Genomic DNA, 22,479 nt, shown 5'->3' with positions numbered 1-22,479 from the left:
GGGTTCAGAACCACTGCTCCATACTAACTTGGGCTTTTCTTTACTCTTGCCACGTAGCCCCGGCAAAAGAAAATTAATATCTCACTGTGTTACTACTTTTTTCGTCTGATTTAGTCATTGTATTTCTAAGTTTTCTATACATTATTATCTTTCGTAGAAGACTTATTACTGAATTTTACACATTGACAGGTGTTACAAGGCCTTTGCAGTATAACGCACCAAAATCTATTACTTTTACGAATAGGAGTAGCCAGAACGTTCCATAAGGGGCGTGCACAAAAGTAATTAATGCCCTGTTTCATTATAACGTTTTCACGTGCTTGTTTTGTTGAGTTTTAAGTGTGTCAAAAATTAGATAAAATACTATTTCAATGAATTGGAGAATTACAGATAAAATTTTAGAATGGTTAATGATTCCAGAAAAAAATCTACCATTCTAATAATATAATACAGTGATGTCCACAGATGGATTTTAGGGTGGAGACTACGCTTATGAGATTTTCTCGGACGGATAATTTTTATTGAAAATGGTACAAATAATCGAACTTTAATTATACCATAATAAAGCAGTTAAGAACACTAAATTAAATTAAATTCATATTACAAAATAAGTTACCTTAGTTTTGTCACAACCAAATCTAGTCTCATCTATTTGGGGGGGGGCATTTACCCAGGTACTTGGGGAAAGAATACCGCTGAAATAGCATATTTTAAAATCGATAATCTTTTGTTGATCTTCAAATTTTCTTAGAGCAACGTTGTTACTCAAGAAGGGGACATATAGCCTCGTTGCTGACGTCCCCATTAATCCCCCTACTCCTACTCCTACTCAAATTTTCTTAGGTGTCTAGGGCCACACCGACATGTTCCGTATCCGCGCCTATACTGTTACATTTAAATTTTTAAACAAATTATTATATTGATCTTTTATTACTAAGATAAGAAACCCATCTATCAGTATGACTGAAAATTCTATTCATTTTGTTTATTTGCTAATCAGGGGTTGGTATAAGATACTGGACTGGCAAGCGATGACACAGTTGTGAATATGTAACAGAGTTTTTAACAGAGATATAATTGAAGTATATGGCGTATATCAACTTGATATTTTTATACTCCAGTACATAATTATTTTAAATTTAAGAAGAAAATGAAAAATGATTTATTTTAGTTTAATGTCCCACAGCTGCCTTATAGGGTAGAGGATACGGACTGATGAGAGTAAGTGATTTTGAAATTATTGTTTATGTTCTCCCACCGGGAATTGAACCAGGAACCATAGGCTCATGCGTTAACCACTAAACCAGGGAGAGGGTCATAAGACGAGAACAAGTGTATACGGGATTGGTTACACGCTAGGGTTACCATATTCTGAAATGCGAAAATGCCTGCCTAATTTGTTATTTAAAGATTTCAACATTTGCTATATTCAACACAAGAATGATTAGGTTTATATATATATATAACTAACTCTATGGCCTATGGAACCCGGAGCTTCAACGCCGCGTTCACAAAAGCTCTCCACTGACTTCTATCCTTAGCTAACTGCATCCAGTTTCTACTTTGTATTCCTATCTCTGCGAGATCCATCTTAATATTGTCCTCCCATCTGCGCCTAGGTATTCCTAATGGTCGTTTTCCGATTGGTCTTCCAGTCAAGACTTTGAAAGCGTTTCTACTTTCTTCCATTTTAGCTACATGACCTGCCCACCTAAGCCTCCTAGACTTGATGACCCTCACAATGTTGGGTAAACCATATAAATTATGTAGTTCCTCGTTATGAAGTTTCCGCCATTCCCCATTCCCGTTCCTCTTGGGTCCGAATATTCGTCTCAGGATACTTTCAGGGTATGTTCTTCCCTCAATGTAAACGACCATGTTTCTCATCCATATAGAACAACAGGCATGATTATCGATTTATATATTTTAAGCTTCAAATTCCTCGACAGAATTCGCGACGAGAAGAAATTTTGAACCGAATAGTAACACGAATTCCCTGCTTTTAGTCAACATTTAATTTCTTCGTGGATATGATTTGCCTTTGTTAATATTGATCCTAGATATTTGAAACTATCCACTTTATCAAAAGTATTATTTAATATTATATATACAGGGTGTTTCAGATAAAATATCCAGTGCTTATAAATCCGAAACGGCTGAGAATAAAAAGATGAAACAAAAACTGAGATAGGAAAATGCCATAGGGTGCATCACATGGTGTTGTTGTGGTGACCCCCAGGGCCCTCCTTCAAGAGGGTCCAGGGGCCAACTTCAAATTTTCAAATATGAACATGTATTGAATCATACCTCATTCAATAGTACTTGGAAAACAAAACAACTTTTGTAGGAAACAATTTTCGATTTGGGCCACCGTTTTTAAATGGCCGCAAAAAGTGGGTCCTATATCAGATAAAACGTCCAGTGCTTATAAATCCGAAATGACTGAGAATAAAAAGATGAAACAAAAACTGAGATAGGAAAATGTCATAGGGCGCATCACATAGTGTTGTCGTGGTGACCCACAGGGCCCTTTTTCAAGGGGGCTTAAAGGCCAACTTCAAATTTTAAAATGAGAACACGTATTGAATCTTGCCTCATTCAATAGTCCTTGAAATACGAAACAACTTTTGTAGGAAACAATTTTCGATTTGGGGCACCGTTTTCAAAATGGCCGCAAAAAGTTCTGTATCAGTTTGAAGTTCGCACCTGGGCCCCCTTCACGAAGTTTCCTGAGGGTCACCACAACCACCACTTGATATGCTTTATCATCGTTTCTATCTCACTTTTTGTTTCATCTCTTTATTCTCAGCCGTTTCTGATTTAGGCCTATAAGCACTGAACGTTTTATCTCATACAGGACCCACTTTTTGCGGCCATTTTGAAAACGGTGGCCCAAATCGAAAATTGTTTCCTACAAAAGTTGTTTCGTTTTTCAAGTACTATTGAATGAGGTGTGATTCAATACGTGTTCCCATTTGAAAATTTGAAGTTGACCTCTGGGCCCCCTTGAAGGAGGGCCCTGGGGATCACCACAAAAACACCATGTGATGTGCCCTATGACATTTTCCTATCTCAGTTTTTGTTTCATCTTTTTATTCTCAACCGTTTCGGAGTTATAAGCACTGGACTTTTTATCTGAAACACCCTATATATATAGGGTGTTCCAGAGCGACTTAGACACTACCTTTTTCTCGAGAACGGTACATGATATCAAGTTGAAATAAAACATTGCATCACAAATGTGGGCCAAAGAATCCGTAGAAATTATTTACAAAATCCAGGAAGCTACTTTCGTGGTGTAGTTGGGGAGAGGGCACATGCCCCGTTCTTGCGATTTTCAAATGGAAACGATATGTTTCGAATGCGCATTCGAAAAGGTGGGGAAAAAATAAGATTACCCTACGAAACATTTGTCTGTACTACCTACCGTTTTCCGTGTACCAATAGTTCCTTCAAAAAATGAAGGTGCGCGCAATAGAGTATACGAAGTTCACTAATTAAGATAATGTAAGCACCGTTACAGTTTCGGGAAGTGCAAGACACACGTTTTCCAATGGCATGCCACATGGTGACTCAGGATCTAAAAAAGGAAGAAACTGCGTGATCCAAAAAAGGGGGTCCAAAGTAAGGTCAGAACTCGAAAATTTCAAATAGAAAGAGGGTTCGAGTAATACCTCGTTACAAAGGTCTCTACAAATGTTAAAAGAATTCGAACAGGATTTTGGAATCCACTAACCACTTTCAACATGGCGACCATAACAATATCGAAACCCTCAATTTCTGGGTTGTCATGAAGAAATAAAATGTAGTAGTGAAGTTGCCCTCTTCACCAAAAAAAAAAAAAAAAAAGGACGGGCACGTAATGTAATAGTACCACAAAGAAGCAAGTTCCATTTGACTGCCCATAAGCTTTTCACACTGCCCGGTTCAACGCAAGTTATGTCGCACAGGTGGAAGTGTGCCTAGCTCTTCTGCCAGTTCTAGTGTGCTTCCACTGGTAACATGAATACGCCACTCCAGTTCTTTCAGTTGGTGAAGCGCTCGTTAAACACGCCAACGAATTCCTTATTGTGAGTGGAAATCATTGCCAGTTCTAACCCTGGAAAGAGTGTGAAGGGCGGTCCAAGTTAAATTATTTCTTCATGACGAAGCAGAAATTGAGGGTTTCGATATTGTTATGGTCGCCATGTTGAAAGTGGTTAGTGGGTTCCAAAATCGTGTTCGAATTCTTTTAACATTTGCAGAAACCTTTGCAACGAAGTATTACTCGAACCCACTTTTCATTTGAAATTTTCGAGTTCTGTCTGACCTTACTTTGGACCCCCCCTTTTTTTTGGGGTCACGCAGTTTCTTCTTTTTCTAGACCCTGAGTCACCATGTGGCATATCATCGTAAAGCGTGTGTCTTGCACTTCCTGAAAGTGTGACGGTGCTTACATTATCTTAGTTAGTAAACTCCGTATACTCTATTTCGCGCACCTTCATTCAAAAAAAAAAAAAAAAAAAAAAAAACTGGTACACGGAAAACGGTATGTAGTGCGAACAAATGTTTCGTAGGGCAATCTTATTGTTTTCCCCACCTTTCCGAACGTGTATTCGAAACATATCATTCCCATTTGAAAATCGCAAGAACGGGACATGTGCCCCCCCATTACACCACGAAGGGGGCTTTCGGATTTTTGTAAATAATTTCTACGGATTCTTTGGATCCACATTTGTGATGCAATTTTTTATTTCAGCTTGATAGCATGTATCGTTCTCGAGAAAAAGGTAGAGTCTGGGTGACCTATGGAACACCCTGTATATATATATATATATATATATATATATATATATATATATATATATATATATATATATATATATATATATATATATCAAGTTTGCTTTTAAAACAGTATGAAAAATATATTGAAATATATGAGAAATAATTAATTAATTGGTTGGTTGCTTTCGAGATTAGCATCTCGTTCAGCACCAAGGCTATATGAGACGTGTCTCAACCTACAGCTTAACGTGGGATCCGAACCATCTGACCTCCCACCGTTAATTGAACTCGAATCTTCCGCGCCAAATGAGCATATGTTAACCATAAACCAGTAGGGAACTCTGAGAAATATTAAACATCAGTCAACATGAATTTGGCTATTCATATTTTTTCCTAAATATGATTTTTCTTGACATTTTTTTCTTTGAAGGGAAATAGCACAATATGTTTCTCATGTGACATGTCTGAAATTGAATTGGAAATGCAAAATTGAACTTACAAAATGCGGACAGATCAGAAGGTTCAGAAAATATGCCGACGGAAATTTTTATTCGTAAAATCTGAACATATCCCTATAAATGCTTATACATGGTAACCCTAGTATATGTTATATTTTCTAAAACAGTCAATCTTATATCTAGTAAAAATTCTAGCGTTACAACACTAGTTCTCATTTTTCTCCTCTCTGAAATGAGCGTAGTTTACTGACGAACCAAAGTGAAATTTGTAACCTTTTGTAAAGTTATTGTATGCTTCTTCGTACGTCGTGTTTCTATGTAGCCAAGTAGTTTGTTTGCATGCCTTTGGTGTTCGTACTCTACAATTGTGTCCATATTAAGGGTATAGAGTGTGAACTCAACATTGCAGAGAGATGGTTGCATGAAGAAGTACCAAACTTTGGTGCAAAGCAAGAAGTAACGGTGGTGGAAGTCGACGGGTTCTGACAACACATCATCCAATTGAAAAGCTGTCTTGCTGGTCATATTCCTTCATGAACTCCGAAGTCAAGGATGTTTTAAAGGATATAATGACCTTTCGGCATATCATTAACTTCATTCATTATATATGAAGAATAATTTTCTCAAACTTATAACACGATAAGTGTTTCGTTTGAGTTAATAGCTCTTTCCGCTGGTGCAGTGGCTAGCGCGCATCTTTTAGCGGCACAGAGTCATTCTTTCATATCCTGGTGGGAGAAATTAAATACTATACTGTGGTTTAAATTCCAATTTAAAACTGTGGATCGACGTTTCATATAGCCTCGGCACGAAAAATGGATACCAAAAATTCAGCAAAGACAAACAACAAAGTTTAGGTTATTTTAAATCCAATAACTGATCACAATTGAGTGATAGACGTAGTTGACTGGACTCGTATCATATATATTTCTTCATATAAAATTCTCTTAGTTTGGTATCGGAAATGGAAAAGCTTTCGAGATGGAAAGTCTTTTCTCTTTAAGACTAGTATTACTGGAAGACTTCGAAATGAAAAACCTTTTTAAGCTTCATAATATAGGATATCTTCAGCTCGGCATCTGCCGCGATATTGAATTAAGGCCGGTAAACAACAAACAAAATTGTCTTATTCTTCATACAGATTTCTCTTTGTGCAACAAAATCTTGAGAAGATTCTTCATACTGGGTTTTTTATATACCTTTAGATAGAATCACGTGAAACAACATCAGACGGAAATAGGCATGATGAGATAATAAAGTTCTACGTTGCTAGGCAACTGGCAATCATTTTTATCCATTTGTAAATAACCACTCTTATTTTTTTCTACGTTTTCTGCGAAACTCACTTTCTTCCGTTAACAAGAGGACTGCAATAGAATGACTATTTGAAATAATTTAAATCTATAGTCTATATTTAGTAAAACAGCTCTCACTTATACAAGGGAACTATATAAGAACAAATAGAAAGGTTTGTACAAACGTTATTGTTTGGTGCAAATGTTCGGACGAACATTTTATTTATAAAGACCAGATAACTACAAAACCATTTTAAACTGAAAATTTACCAAGTTTTAAAAATAAAAGATGTGTGCAAATACGCTAATAAATTTATGTAATACGATTATATTGTCATACACCAGATGTACGGAGATCAAATTTTGCATTGAAGTCCACAAACAGGGAATTTTCACTGTGTAGAGTGCGTAAATCAGATATAAAATTATTACATTAAAGCAATAATCTCTACGGAAAAGTAACTTTAACAAGAACAAGTCCTGGAAAATGTTAATTAGTTCGGTACGAATAGTGATATTAAGGAAAAAAGTTGCTTAATTTGATTTATAATATGAGCTAGCACTATGGCAGTTATTTTGGGGCATAGAATATCAAAAATATGGTGAATTTTATAAGGTGTTGTAAACCATAGCTTTACGAATTTTATGAAACGTTTGTTAGCTTCTGTTTCAGTTTCTATACATGGCTGGTAATACATATCAAAGAAGCTCATATTGAAATTATGGAGACAATTGCCGTGCTGATTTTATATTGTGAGTTCGTCATTATCCTCGTGGAAAACTTTAAATAAAAAAGTATTGCTCTTTCCAAAGTTGCATAAAGATCCTACCTATTTACTATAGATTACTGCAACCCATTAAATTTAGCACCAACATAGGGCAAAGTTCTTGAAAAAAATGTCCGTGAGTTTTCTAGAGGTTCTCCTATTTCCTCCCACACTCTTATTCAACCAATTGAGGGACTTAGTAGAAAAATGTATCTCATTTATTCTTTTGAAAATAGAGATATGCTCATTAAATCTTGCACGTGTACTGTAGTTCAGGATTTTTCCCATTTATTACATTTTTTCTTCCGTCTTCGGCTAAAATTGTGTAAGTGGAGGTGACAGAAAACATTCTTTGTATAAAGATATTCCAAAAAAATATTTTTAAATAACAAAATTATAAGCAAGGAAACAAAATGAAGCGTGGTTTAGTGAATCGTGTCAATAATACGAATACTTCCGAGTTTTTTGGTAGTAGCGATGGGAAAAATCACACAAATTTCCAGTAAAGGAGCTTGGCAAGGAATGGTAATGCTGAATCTGTTGGTTTAAATTCAATGCTTAGATTGTCTGTCAAACATATATTAGCTTCTGTAGTCAACATTTCGTACACAAATATAGAGACAAACAGAAAAACTATTATCTTGAATTTCGAAGCGACCCGTTATGACTAAAAAATATCAATGTGTGGCATAAAGTAGAAAGCCCTCTCAAGAAAGTCTCCATATGAGTGAGTGTGTAGAATGAAAGACTACAAACTCGCAAAGCACTTTGACAACAGATCGAATCCAATTCCCTTTTCTTTATTATTTTATTTATATTTTTATTTCTTTTAGAATAGTAGGATACTTTTAAGATCTTCATATTTATAAGAACTGGAACAACGTAATGGAAATAACTTATTTTTTCTTTAAAATAAGTTATTTTTTCTTTTTTAATCTATGTACACTATAAAAAATGAGGTATTGAAACAACACAAAATGACTACCACTTTAGCGTATTACTTGTGTGTTAATTCAGCATCAATGTTTTTTTTTTTTTTTTTTTTTTGCTAGCCGCGGCTAGCACCCATCCAAAGGGTTACGCCCGCGCCCTTTATTTGGGAGGAGAATGAAGACTGAACTATATGTGGAAGGCAATTGTCGGGAGGCAAAGGAGATTTCATAAACTTTATTATAACCATGTTTTCCATATTGCAGGACATTATGGCCTTTAACCATATTCATAAGTATAGGTAAAGGATATGAACACTTTTCTAACAATGCATCACGAGAGTGGTAAGAGCTGAATAGTGGTGATAAAATGAAACTATGAGGTGCACTTAACATCACAACACAACACAGATAGGAGTGTTAGAGAGACGAATGAGTGTTATCTTCTGTCCAGGGGCTGTTCTGGACGTAATGAGGACGAGGGAAGTCCTATTAGTACGGTAGGATTACTGTGCAACATAAAATAGAGTGATGTATGGTGGGGGGATAGCAATGAGAAAGTCATCAAGAAGTTGCAAGTCCGGACTATTTGGCGGAAAAACTTAATGGTATAGAGTCAACAGCAGAGAGAGTGGGGAAGGCTGTAGAATAGTAGAGGATTTGCGGAGAGTGGCTTCGTGGTGTATAGCATCAAACAGTAGTGGATGGTGAGTCTAGAATCGCTTCGTAACGTACCGGAGTCTGAGATCTTCCAGCTGGTAAAGGATATGCGGAAAAGGCGTTTTCTCGTATAAGTCTATTGTTGGGCTTGGTAATCTAATGCGGAAGGCAAGACGGAGGGCGTGGCGCTCAAGAATTTGGAGTCGCCGGTAATATGATTCGGGTGCAGAAAGCCAAGCTGTAAATCCATATGTTAATACAGGTCGTAAAATAGCTTTGTATGTGTTAAGAAGGGCGTGAGGTTTTAATCTCCAGTTAGTCCCAGTTAGGCGTCGGAGTAGGTTCAGACGGTTGGTTGCTTTAAGAGCAAGACTTTTGAGATGAGCAGACCATTTCAGATGGGAGTCAAAGACAATGCCCAGATATGTCACAGTGGGACTTCCAGCAAGGGGAGTACCTGCAATCTCGATTCTGAGGTTGGACGGATTGCGATGGACAGGACTGCGTTTACCTGGTGACAGAAAGATAATGGCTTGGGTTTTATTGGCGTTAAGTCTAAGGCGCTACCTATCACACCATTGAATGAATGCATCGATGGCAGTTTGAAGGACGTGGTTGATATTGTGAATAGTTGTCGCCGTTGGCAGGAATGCCGTATCGTCCGCATACTGAAAAAGACTGACGTTCGGAGGAAGAGCAGGAAAGTCAGCGACATACAATAAGTAAAGAAGCGGGGACAGGGCAGAGCCTTGAGAAACTCCAGAGTGGATAAATACTGGGTGAGATAGGACGTTATTGACAAAAACATAGGTCAGTCGGCTAGAGGGAAAATGGTAAATGAAGCGAATGTAACAGATTGGAAGTCGGAAAGAAAATAGTTTGTACAGAAGGCCTAGATGCCACACTTTATCGAAAGCGTTTTCAAAATCGAGAAGGACGAGACAGGAAATCTTAGATTAATTAAACTGAGCACTGATGTACGTGGTCAGACGGAGCAGTTGATCATTGATACTATAGTTTGGACGGAATCCGGCCTGATGAAGGGGAATTAGGTTGTGATCGGCAAGATGTGTGTGGAGGCAAGAGACCAGTATCCGTACAAGTATCTTGCTGAAAACGAGGGTGAGTTGAATTGGACGATAGGAAAACATATACGAAGCTGGTTTGTTCGGTTTCAGAAACATTAAGGTTTTGGATGTTTTCTAATCATTAGGGATAAAACTAGTACGGAGGATGAACGTGAAGATGAGAGACAGAAGATAATAGAGAATGTATGGCCCTTCTTTGATATGGCGATACGCAATAGAATCCAGCCCTGGAGCGGTGTTACGCTTACGAGAGACGGTGGTGATGATTTCTGTGACGGTGACAGGAGCTGTCAAAGGTGAATTGTCGGGTAGAAGATGGTCAACATGGGGTTAGAGTGATGGCAAGTTGAGATTGAACCGGTCAGTAGGATGAGTGCGAGCTAAGAGGGCAGGTCCAAGTGGCGTGAAGACATCTTGAAGTTGCTCAGCAAAGGCATTGGCTTTTGTCATGTCAGTGTGTAAGGGCGTATTATTGAGAATGAGTGGATATAAAGGGCGAGAAGGTTTACCAGTGAGCTGATTAAAGCGTGTCCAGTACTTAGTTGGATGTGCTGTATCAGAGAGAGTGTTACAGGTTTTAATCCAGCTTCTGGTCTTGTAAGCAACGAGATAGTTATGCACCGCCCGCTGGTATTGGCGATGTTGCCGAAGCGATTCCAGATTGCCCGTGCGAGTAAAATCACGTTAAAGCTGACGGGAACGACGTATTAAAGGTAAGTATTGTGATGGCAATTTTGGCCCATAGGGATCGATTGTAGTATGAGGAATATACTGCAAGGACGCCTGATGAATACTATCAGTGATCTCATCAATAGTGTTGTATAGTTCAGACTCTGAAGTTGGAGCGGATAAAGGTGTTAACCTGTTGGGAAGGTATTCACTGTAGTTAGGCCAACGGGCACGATCGAAACTAGCCACTATGCGGGGAGTTGTAGGCGGAGCGGATTGAGGTGTACCTGGATTTTGAAGAGTAGCTTTGATTGGGATATGATCACTCTCAAGTGGGTCAAGCACAGAAAGAGTGAGCTTGGAGAGAATATTGGGTGATATTATGACTGTATCGGGAATTGCATTCGAAGCCGGTCGAGCTGGTTAAGGAATGGGATTAAAAAAATCCCGTCGTTTGAGTCTGAATATAATTGCAAAAGGTGCGTTTTGGTGGTCTGAGCGACTATGGTAATTAATATCGGTCATTATGATGTAGGTCCGGAAATTGTCAGAAATATATTGAAAGAAACTTAGAGGAATAGGATGGCCTGGTCGTATATAGATGGTAGCAACAGTGACGTAGTATTGTGTGAAATATAAGGTAGCGATAAGATATTCAGGCAGTGATGTATCTCCAGTAGCGTGTACTCGATGTGAAATAGAGTGCGGAAAACTAATACCTACGCCCCCCATTGGCACAGCGAGCGGGGGTGTTATTATCATGTCGAAGAAGGTGATAGGGTGAGCGTTTGCAAGAGATTTTAGGCGTAAGAAATGTCTCGTTGAGGAGAAAACAATGAACGTGTGTTCTCTCAGGAGTAGCTTTCAAACAAGGGCTTGTTTTTTTGTAGAGAACGAACGTTCAGAAATAGGAAGCAAACTGCCATAATGAAAAAAAGGGGGAAATAGACGTAGAGAGAAGTTAAACTGCAGATTCATGAACTGTAGAATGAAAATTTGCGTAGTGGTTGGAGTAGGTACCGGTAAAGTTGACATCCAGGATAGTTTTAGCAGCAAGTTGCACTTGTTGGAGTATATGTTGATGTAGAAAAAGATAGAGATGCAAGGGCTCGGAAAAAACCCGGCTTTTTTGGAAAAAAAAACCTCGGTTTTTTCTGCTTCGCTTTTTTGCTTGGGAAATTTTGGGCTTTTTTGAAAATTCTGCTTTAAATTGATAAAGCAGACTTTGTTTCGCTTCTCTATAGCACAAAAAGTCATTTAATTAGTGGTTGATGCCGATAATAATATAAAACCTCGAAAGTAAACCATGAATTTCGAAAAGATATTTCAAACAATTTTACTTCAACATTTTTACATTATGAATTCCAAAGGATTAACTAATGTATATAATAAAAAAAAATTAACTTCCTATATACAAAAGTAAGCAGAGTTATCAAGAACCATGGTTGTTTCTGAAAATGCCAAAAACCCGTTTTTAGGGGGCAGTTTAAACCAGGCTTTTTTGGGGTTTAAACCAAGTTTTTTTTATTTAGATATTTTGCTTCATGTATTTATATTACATATTCACAGAAATAAGTTTGTTTCGCCTTGGTGTTATTATTCAACAACGGGGTTATGCTGGAAGAGGTCCCATAAGCTCAAAGAAGTCCGGTCAGTAAATTTCTTAAATTGAGAATCTCCCGCCCTAGCCATCGGGAAAATCCCGTCATTCTTTTAAATTTAAAACAATAACGGGAAAATCCTGTAAAATTTAATTTGCATGTAAAATTTAAAGGTCAGCGTATTATAATCAGTATGCTAAAACTGAGGTATTAAATTACAAATTTAGTATGTAGATATCATTGAAAGTCCAATCCAAGCTAATGTTGGAAGCTACGTAGGCAATCGATAAATTTACCAATTTTAATCAATATATTTAAGCAACTTTGGATTCTTTATAAAACAACAGGCATGCAGAAATATATAATTTGGTTTCGTTTTGTATGTTCAGGCTTAACATCCTTACGTAATACCGAGGTTATCAAGGAGAAGACTCTCGCTTGAAGTGACATCCGAAAGAGTACTTGGTTTACACAAGAAAGAAGGGTTGTGGTTCGACCGAGAATTGAGCATGGGATACCTTGATTAAAAGGTGAAAAGGAAATAAGACTAATGCAGATGGTTTGACATGTGAAACGTCACCATGAAGTTCACACGATTCGCATTTTTGTTCTTTTTATTTTTATTTTTTTTTTTTTAGTTTAAACCAGTTATTTAAAAAAAACAGCTGGTGTAAACGAGCCAACCCTAAGTGTAAAAACTTCTTTTAAAAATACACAAATAACTAGCAAAATTGTATGTAGTATTTTTACTTCAAAATATTCCATACCCTCTTTTTGAAACAAAATACAATTAAAATAAAACATAAGAGAAATACTTAGATTTATATGATACAATTAAAGGCTGCACATCTGGAACTTTTGGTTTTGTATATTCTTGAAATTCTACAGTCAAGTTTTTAATAACCACTATCAAGGGCGCCCATCAGGTTGGTTAAGGGGGCGCTCGCCCCCCCCCCCCCCCTAGAAGAAAATGTACTTCAGAATATTGAAATTCCAATAGAATTTTTACATTAGTTATAGCAAAATTTGAAACTATTTTTGAAACGTCGCTTATACTTGCCCCCCCCCCCCATGGAAACCACAACAACATGGTGCCCTTGACCACCATCACGGTTTACCCAGTCCTCAAGTTTTCTGAATTTTTAACAAGAGGGATTCAACATATCATTACGGAACTCCTCCCACCAAAAAGGACTACGGAATATATTTAAGTTAAGCTAAATACAACTGCACAACAAACATGACTGAGTGGTTGGCTTTTGCGCTTCTATTGGGAAGTCCGGGATTCAACCCAGCATTCGACCATTCTGACAAAGCCTTCCTTCATTCCATCTGTGAATGTAGAAATAGTGCGTGTACTGGCCGACTAGGAGTGTAGGAGTTGGCCGACTTCCTTTCTTATTGTTTTTAAATCGTTATTATTACTAATTACCAGCAGTGACGCTTTGCGAAGATTAGAGGATGGGTCTTTCGGACTGAAGCCTCTTCCCAAAGTTGTGGAATGTGTAAAACGAACGAAATATCTATTAATTATGCCTTTGCTCATAAACTTTTAGCTCCCGTCAAATAAAGATTACGAATGTTTAGAAAAACTGAACATTAGTAGTAAGAAAACCCTCCCAAAACACTTTTTTAAATTCGCCACTGATTCTCAGTATAAAATGATCTTCAAGGTTGTATCCGGAAGATTATTGCTAAACATATAAACGAAACGAAATATTAGTTATGCCTGTACTCAAACTTCAAGCACCTCCCTAATAAAATTAGGACTTTTTAGAAAACGAAACAATCAGAGAAACCCCTCCCAAAGTACTTTTCTAAATCCGCTGTTATTTCTATAAATCGGTATTCAAGGTTGTATCTGGAAAATTATTGCTAAATCATTGCACAACTACAGTATAACAGAAATGTGGAAGTACGGTTTGACGGACATATTGAAAAACGTATGATTTGACGGATATATAGGAAAACGTAAGTTTAACTTTCGTGTTAGAAGCTGAAGTACTAAGCGCTTAGAAATGAAACACGGATGACAAACTAAAATGATCTAAAGAAGGAAAAAAATGTCGATAACTCAAAAGTTAAAATAAAGTTAAATAGCCTGTAAAATTCCCCTCAAATACTACATTCTTCATGTTAGCTTTAATTCGTAAAATATGTGCTCCATCCATCTTGATGGTGAATTACAGAGCTAAATATGGCATTCAGGTCATGGAATTCTTATCTAACTATAGAATATAGGGGAGAGTTCCCGAAGTTGGACCGGTTCTTAGATTGGACCGCCTTATATTTTGAAAAGTAGATATATTTGAAATATAAGAGTTAGCTACACTGTTTGCAGATAAGGGAAGGAACTCTTTGTTTACAGTTTTGCACCATCTGCACGCAGTGAAGCTGAGAACGGCGAACGTGTATGTTATGCAGATCTATTAGTGCTGGGATCGCAAGTGAACTTACATCAGTAACAGGTAGCTATCAAGGTTTTAAACTACACACACGTCAAATGTGTTGTTTTAACTACAACGTGACGCATGTGCTTTAATATTTTAATGTAATAGAAAATTTGAGAACTCGTCTTTTTGTTTCAACGTAGCAGTTGCCCAGTTTGAACCAGCACGTGTTGCCTGGATTGGACCAGTCCATTGCATGCAACCATTTTAAAATAATTTCGTGTAGAGTCTACGAATAATTTTAAATAAATTTATTACCTTGGGTAAGTGCAAATATATTAAAAACTTGATTCTCCATTATTTCAGCTCGATAATGGCCCAAAGAGAACGATATGGCCAATGGACGGAAGAGGAATTACAAATGCCCAATGCTGCTTATCGAAATGGAGATTATGGTTTAAATGAATGCATCAGAGTATATGGAATTCCTAAAACAACGATTAGACGGCATGCTCTTCAGAAAAATAGTACCGTTAATGGAGCCGAGGGATTAGGAAGGCAGGCTACCTTCAACCCAGACATGGAGAGGACTCTCGCGGAGCACATGATAGCATTAGAAGAGTGTGTTATTTTGGACTGACGATTACAGAAGTTCGGCGATTAGCGTTTTACTTAACCGAAAAATGTCAAACGTTCAATCGGGAGAAAGGTTTGGCTGAAAAAAAAAGTTCTATGCATTTATGAGAAGAAATCCTGAACTTCCTGTGCGTCGACCAGAAGCTACCTCATTACAAAGAGCAAAAGGATTTAACAGAGAAAATGTAGGACACTTTTTGATCTTTTGGAACGCAATGTGGACCAATTCCAAATCACAGCAGAGAGAATTTACAACGTGGATATATCAGGATTCACTACTGTCCAGAAACATCTATCGAAAATAGTTGCTCAAAGAGGAAAACGTCAGGTAGGTGCTGTTACAAGTGGAGAAGCGGAGTGAATACTACTGTGGTATGTGCAGTGAGTGCGGCAGGTGTCTATATACCCCCATGATAATATTTAAAGCCAAAAAGTGGAATAGTGATTTTGAGATTGGTGCCCCTGCAGTAAACATTGTCAAGATTTCGGATACAGGATACATCAACTCTGATTTGTTTGTGGTATGGCTTGAACATTTTAGAAAGAATACAAACTGCAATAAAGAGCATAAAGTCCTTCTTTTGATTGGTGGACATACCACAAAACAGCAAGAACCTAGCGGCTTGGGAATTTGCAAGAGAAAACGACATTATTTTACTCCAGCTACCTGGTCACACTATGCACCGTTTGCAACCGCGTGATGTTGCATTCTTTGGACCTTTGCAGACGTATTTCGTCCAAGCTCAACAAAAGTTCTTAAACACCTACAAAGGACATCAAATGAAACAATCAAATATTCCAACTCTTTTGAATGAAGCATACGGCAGAGCAGCTACAGTCGCTAATGCCCCCAGTGCATTTCGTGCAGCGGGGATTTGGCAGGTTAATCGTCACGTTTTTGCAGACCATCTCTTTGCTCCATCCAATGCTTTCTATTCTGATGGTAGTTCTCAACCAGGATGTGAGTTTCCCAAAGAAGATCGTACAAAACAACAAAGCAAGTTATCAGCCATGCGATGTCTAGAGTCAGAGCTCGAATCAGAAGACAACAGTGATCAGGACAAGGATTTCGTGCCACCTGCCAAGAAACTAAAGAATTTCCAACACACCTTATTACAGATATCCCCTTTACCAAAAGCAATAGATCAATCAGGACAAGCCGGGTCACGAAGAAGCCAAAGTAAAGCACAGAAGGCTGTTGTAATCACAAGTAGTGCTTACAAACTAGAGCTTGAACGTTCATCCGCGAGAAGAAATAAGATAATCCAGAGGAAGAAGCAGTTGTTTCGAATCAATGAGAAGCAAACTAGTTGGTTTTGCTCCCTATGTAAGAAAAACCGGCAAGAAGATATAATTCAGTGCTTAAAATGCCGCCGTTGGGTGCACACTCGTTGTGCAAAGGTGAAACCAAGTAAAATATATATATATATATATATATATATATATATATATATATATATATATATATATATATATGCTACTGTTCAACATGTAACGTTCTTCCCACTTCTTAAACACGCAAAGCAGATGCAACTTTTCATTTTCTACACAATTTGCTATTGTGTTAAGACTTATTTCAGTTTCGTAATTGAGCAGTGAATATTACTTTCATTCTTTTTTATTTATTTCTTGATTACCTGAAGGTTCTGTAAAGGTAATAAATTTATCATAACATTTATATTAATTGCACAAGCACTTCTGCGTTTCAATTGTCAAGTATTTTCTTTCTTGTTTGAGAGTAAATTTAATTTATTCGTTAAAGCCTCTGCGAGGTCCATTCCAAGAAACGCATGGTTCAACGTAGGAAACTAGTTTCCTTAAATGGACCGATGTCAATAATTTAATTTTTTGGTAATAAATATGTTAATAATGAGTTTTTTGTTGCAACATGCACACCATTTTAAAGCAGATACAATATATTTTGAAATTAAAACATCATTGTCTTATTTAATTGTGTACTGTCTAGTTTATATGGTAAATAGTGGTAACTGGTTCAAACTAGGCAACTCTTCCCTACTACAAGAAAGCTATTTAGATAGAAAAATCATGAAAATGAAAAAAAGCCAAAATTTCCAAAATTCTCGTTTTTTTCCAAAAAAGACGGCTTTTTATGTAAAAAAAAACATCGATTCAAAAAAGCCGGCTTTTTTGCATCTCTAGAAAAAGACGTATGTTCTGCAGTGTAACAGTGAGAAATGACAAAAATTTGTCGATGGTGATCGGTTGATGTGCAGAACTAGGAGGTCGGGGTAGTAGAATCGACGTTACGAATGCGGATAGGTACAGTTAGCTCTGGTTTAAGTATCTCTGCAGCGGGTTTGGCCTTACATTTATAACTGTACGTGGGATGCAGATCTGGGCAAGTCGTGCATTGCGGTGGGTTAGTAAGGTTGGTGCAAGACACTTCTTTGGTAAAGTACATACATGGCAAATTTTAGTTTAGTTTGGCAATAGAAACAACTATTTATATCACTAGATAGAATAATACGATTCACGTGAAATTAACACGATTTATTGAGTAAACCTAAATTTATGTTTTGGTATAATTCCGTTTCTGTACACTATTCTAAAGATACAGTGACATGAGACAAAAATAAATTCTTATAAACTACTTTTTGGAGGGAATTTCCACAAAATCACTTTAGAACTTCCCTCATATAAAAATGATGAATACATCATTGTAAAGCATGTTTCATTGTGAATCCAATGAGGTATAATGGTGTACAAACATCATGTTCGCGGATTTTCTCGGGGTTCTTTCGTTTGTTCCCACTTTCTTCATTCCACCATTTCATTCATTTCTCATAATCACCGTCTCCTTTAGCCTAACCGGCATAATCGTGGGACGTAAAACTCAAAGATTTCATTTTTCCAATCAGGTATAAACCGTGCTTATATTGTAATTACTGTAGAAGTTATACATGATTATCTGCACGTAAATAAATTTCTGAAAATTGCCCATTTTTCAAGGTCACGTGGGTGTCACGGGAAAATGATGGATGATGAAGAAAACCTGATTACATATTTGAATTCTACGTGAAAAATTCTATTAGAATCAGGTATTTTCTCCCTTGTCTCAGAGATTTTTATTTATTTATTTATTTATTTATTATTTATTCTTGTCGACTAGTGTTATTAGCAAAAGGATATGAAGTGCAACTCTGCTCAGTTTCGAACGAAGCTGGTAATGAAGAGCCAGACCTATAGAAAATGCTGTTGCCTACATAGCTACGTCTTTCTGTACGTAGTATGAATCCGCTTTTGCTATTCACTGCAAAGTTTCATCAGTGCTGGCAATTTGAATGGGTTGGTATTTGAATCACCCGCTCGATATCTTCTCGACATAGAGAATGAATTCTAACTGGATTTCGCATCGGACATTTGCACTTAACGCATGGATTTTTTCTTCGTGGTAACGACCCACTATTGTGTGCAGACTGTGGAACTAGATTTGGGCTGTCCAATGGCGGTCTGTAGGCCGCATGTAGCCCTCCAAGACACTTTTTGCGACCCTCAAAGGGTTCACTATTTATGATTTAATATTCGTTTTACTGGTAATATTTTCATTTTTATTGACTACTTTTGTTTTAACGTGAGTTCTTTGTATTTTTTTATTTTTTATTTTTGCTTGTTTGATTTGAGTTTAGCGTCTCTTTCAGCAGCGAGGTTAGATGACACTTGCACCTACAGGTTAACGTAGGTTCCGAACCACGTAAGCTCCCGCCGGAAATCCAACCCAGGTTCTTTGCATTTTGTAAACGAGTGGGGAAAAAGTTAAACAAAGAATGAGAACATAGTATATGTAAAGAGTTGCAAATGTAATTTTTTCATAACAAATCACTTGGATAAGCCGTATATACATCCATATTATATTGTGCCTAAATAATATAATTGAAGAGGCATTATTCAACTGTACATGAAAGTAAATACAATAAATACGAATATGTGACTAAAAAAGTGTTGAGGAAAGGTTTGAAGAAAACGTTGAAACACCAAATTGATATGTTTAGTAACGCCAACTATGTTCAAACTTACGCGCTGAACGTTTCGTATGCAGTTTCCCTGGAGTTCGCTAATGTAAAAATGTCATTTGGTGATGGAATTATAATGGAATATACAGTAGAAATAGCTAAGACATTTGGTGATACAAAAATGGCGAATCACTTTGAATTATATTACTTTCTTATCGCACTGTGAATAGAAGAATATTTAGAAAGTTATATATATATAACATTATATTATATTGTGACCAAGTGGGGAAAAAACAATGTGAAATGAAACCAAGAAATATCTTTTCTTTGTCCTTTGTCAAAAACACAGATCAGTCAAATGTAGAACAGCTGTTGATACAGGAAGATATTTCGCGTAAGAAGAAGCTGTTAAACAAGTATCCTTTCTACGTCACCTCAATGAGATGACACATTTACAAAGCATTAAAAATTATTTTGATAAATTTGGAGATTTGTTAGAAATGTTCATCAATTACAATTATGATGATGCTTAAATATCACCTTTTCATGAGATTTATAAAACATTTGTAAAATTGAAATATTATTACAGGTGCTAAATTTATGTATACCTTGCAGGATGCGTATTGTGACATATGAAATGAGTTATGTCATGTATGAAAGTAATTTTATTGAAAAAATGCCAAAGATATATTTCGCCAACACCATTATAAATTTACATAAACGATATAGTACAAACAATATTATGTAGAATTACAACAGGATGTGTGTAGTATAGTTGTACGGAGTTCATACAACAAGGAAACAGTTCTTGAGTTCTCTCGAGCATTTATTTGATTAAGTGCTCCATTTTGCACAGCATTAGGTCATGCAATTAACATAAAGTATACTCACATTAAGCAAAGTCCCTCCATGTCTGTCAGCTTTGGATGCGCGGTGTTTCCAAAGAGATGAAATATCGTTGAAAGATCCATGGTTGAATGATCCATAGTTGAATGGAGAAAGATGCTGACTGTTCAAAAACTGCCAGTTTTTATACTAGTCTGAAAGTTATTTTGAAATACATTTGTTATTGATCAAAAGGAAAAGTATGTTTTTCTTTTTATTAAAATAGTCACTTTGAAAATGTTTATGTAATGTGTTTTGATTTTATTGGAAAATCCATTTACACACTCGTTCCTGGTAGCAAGGTTATAGGACTTGTTTTTTGCCGTATTTTGTTTTTGGATCGTGTCTTATTTTTAGTTACATTCATAGAAAAACATAACAAAATTCACGTAAGTATAGCAATTTTTAACTTTTTCATCACCATGTCCATTGAAACATGATGTAATAGATACTTTACGGGAGAAATCTGGACTAATAGGCCTTTTCAGAGAAAATTGAATAAACTGTCCTGCATGTCATTGTATTGTTCATTTAGAAGCTGTTTGCGATTAATCATTAAAGATCGCAACTAATTCATCAAAAAGATCGTCAAAATTATCAACATGATAAGGGGCAACAGTAATTCTCTTCTATATCAATTCTTACACGTTATGAAATAGGAATATGGAAGTCCCCCTTCTTTAAACCACGTTAGGATGTTAAACAAATTGTCTTCAGAGATCTTTTTGAACTGAGAAAAGCCATTTCTGATGCTTCTTAATCGGTTCATTACATCAGACATTACATACCTAAAGGAGGAGCCTCGAAGTATTGATTTTCTTCAACACTTGGCATTGTTGACAGATATTACAGGACATCTAAATGAGATGTACACAAAACTACAGGGAAGAGGCCAATTTCCGATCTATGAAATATATAAATGAATTCCGGATCAAGTTATAGTTTTTCTATTCTTCTTCGAGAAAAAAATAATTTAGTACAACTTCGGAGTTTTAGTACTCTGACATTACATCTTGAAGAAGAAATATTTGGTTTCTCTGACTTCTATACAGACATAGGTATCATGAACGGATTTAATTTTAGATTCTAATTTGACGAAGTAAAAAAGAAGTGCTTAGCTTCTTAACAACATATTGACAACGACCATTAAAGAACAACTTAACTAGCTTATAGCTCGAACTCTGTTATCTTCAAGCAGATCAATTCTATTAGACAAGGTCAGAGAAAGGTGCATATTTCTTCAGTATACTTTCTAATGATCGTTTTCCGAACTTTTGTGATTTTGTTCCGAAGATAATGTTAAAGTTTGGTAGTGATTATTTATTTATTATTTATATTATTTACATGAAAATGTATTCAGTTTCCGTAATTATTTATATGAAAATGTATTTTCCACCATAAAAATTGTTAAGGATCGCTTCAGAATCTCCCATGTAGATTCTCTTTTACATCTAGTGCGGCTCGTGCCAGAGGAATATATGTGAATACTCCAGTACGTGTATGTGTTGCTGGTTGTTAAAATTGAATTAGTATGTCATTTTTAGAAAATAATTTTTAAATATATTTTTGCCTTCCTAGCAGAAAACGTTGAGACGTCCTATCTTGGCTCTTCAATATGGTAAAAATACAACTGTTTCTTTTATTGTTGCACAGGATTGAACGCCAGATATTTGGAAATCAAATTGAGAATTGTCGTTTCTTGAAATTGCCCTCCATCGGTTATCATGGTGTTCCCGTTTGGATGACTGAGTAACACCAGTGCAAATCAAAGTGATTCATTCTCATTAGTCTTCCGGTTTCAGAATACGAAGGGATACACACAAGACAGCAATAGAATTTGGTTTCCCTCTGTATTACGGGATGTTGTTAGACCTTTGATATCGAAATGCCGAAAGTTCTCTAGATAGTCAAATCTCATAGGGAACGAAATGTGATTTATTTATTATTATTTCTGCTCATATTTTTCCAAACTTCCTTCTCTATTATAGTCTAAGACTTTTATGGTTCAAATCCACCTACTGATGAATTCAACCAATCTATAGGAATTTAAGTACCACCCAATGATGAAAATTTCACACCGATAATTAAGGCGTTCAAAAAAGGTCGGTGGAAAAATTATAAACACACATGTCTCATTTTAGGCGCGTTTTAAAGGTGACCAGGGGTTTGTACATTTGACGAACTTTTCAGTCAATCTTTATCATGCACACTTCGGAAAAGTGCATAAAGTGATCCTTCAGGACAGAAAACAGATAACCTGTTATGTATTGATAGAGCTAGTGTCATGCGGGACACGTCAATGCATTATAGCGGATGAATGGGGTTTGAAACGAATTGCAGTGAAGTATATACCCCGTTATGAT

General features: G+C 36.5%; 1 protein-coding gene across 2 annotated transcripts in view; it reads left to right on the top strand.

Annotated features, from left to right (window-relative positions):
• LOC145671180 (corticotropin-releasing factor receptor 1-like) overlaps positions 1 to 22,479 on the top strand; it is a 1,144,309-nt gene that overhangs the window by 1,022,084 nt on the left and 99,746 nt on the right. The window lies entirely within an intron of this gene.

This window comes from Thermobia domestica, chromosome 15 (assembly GCF_964235325.1).
Source record: "Thermobia domestica chromosome 15, izTheDome1.hap1.1, whole genome shotgun sequence".
Lineage (NCBI taxonomy): Eukaryota > Metazoa > Arthropoda > Insecta > Zygentoma > Lepismatidae > Thermobia > Thermobia domestica.
This window is presented reverse-complemented; position numbering and strand designations above follow the sequence as displayed.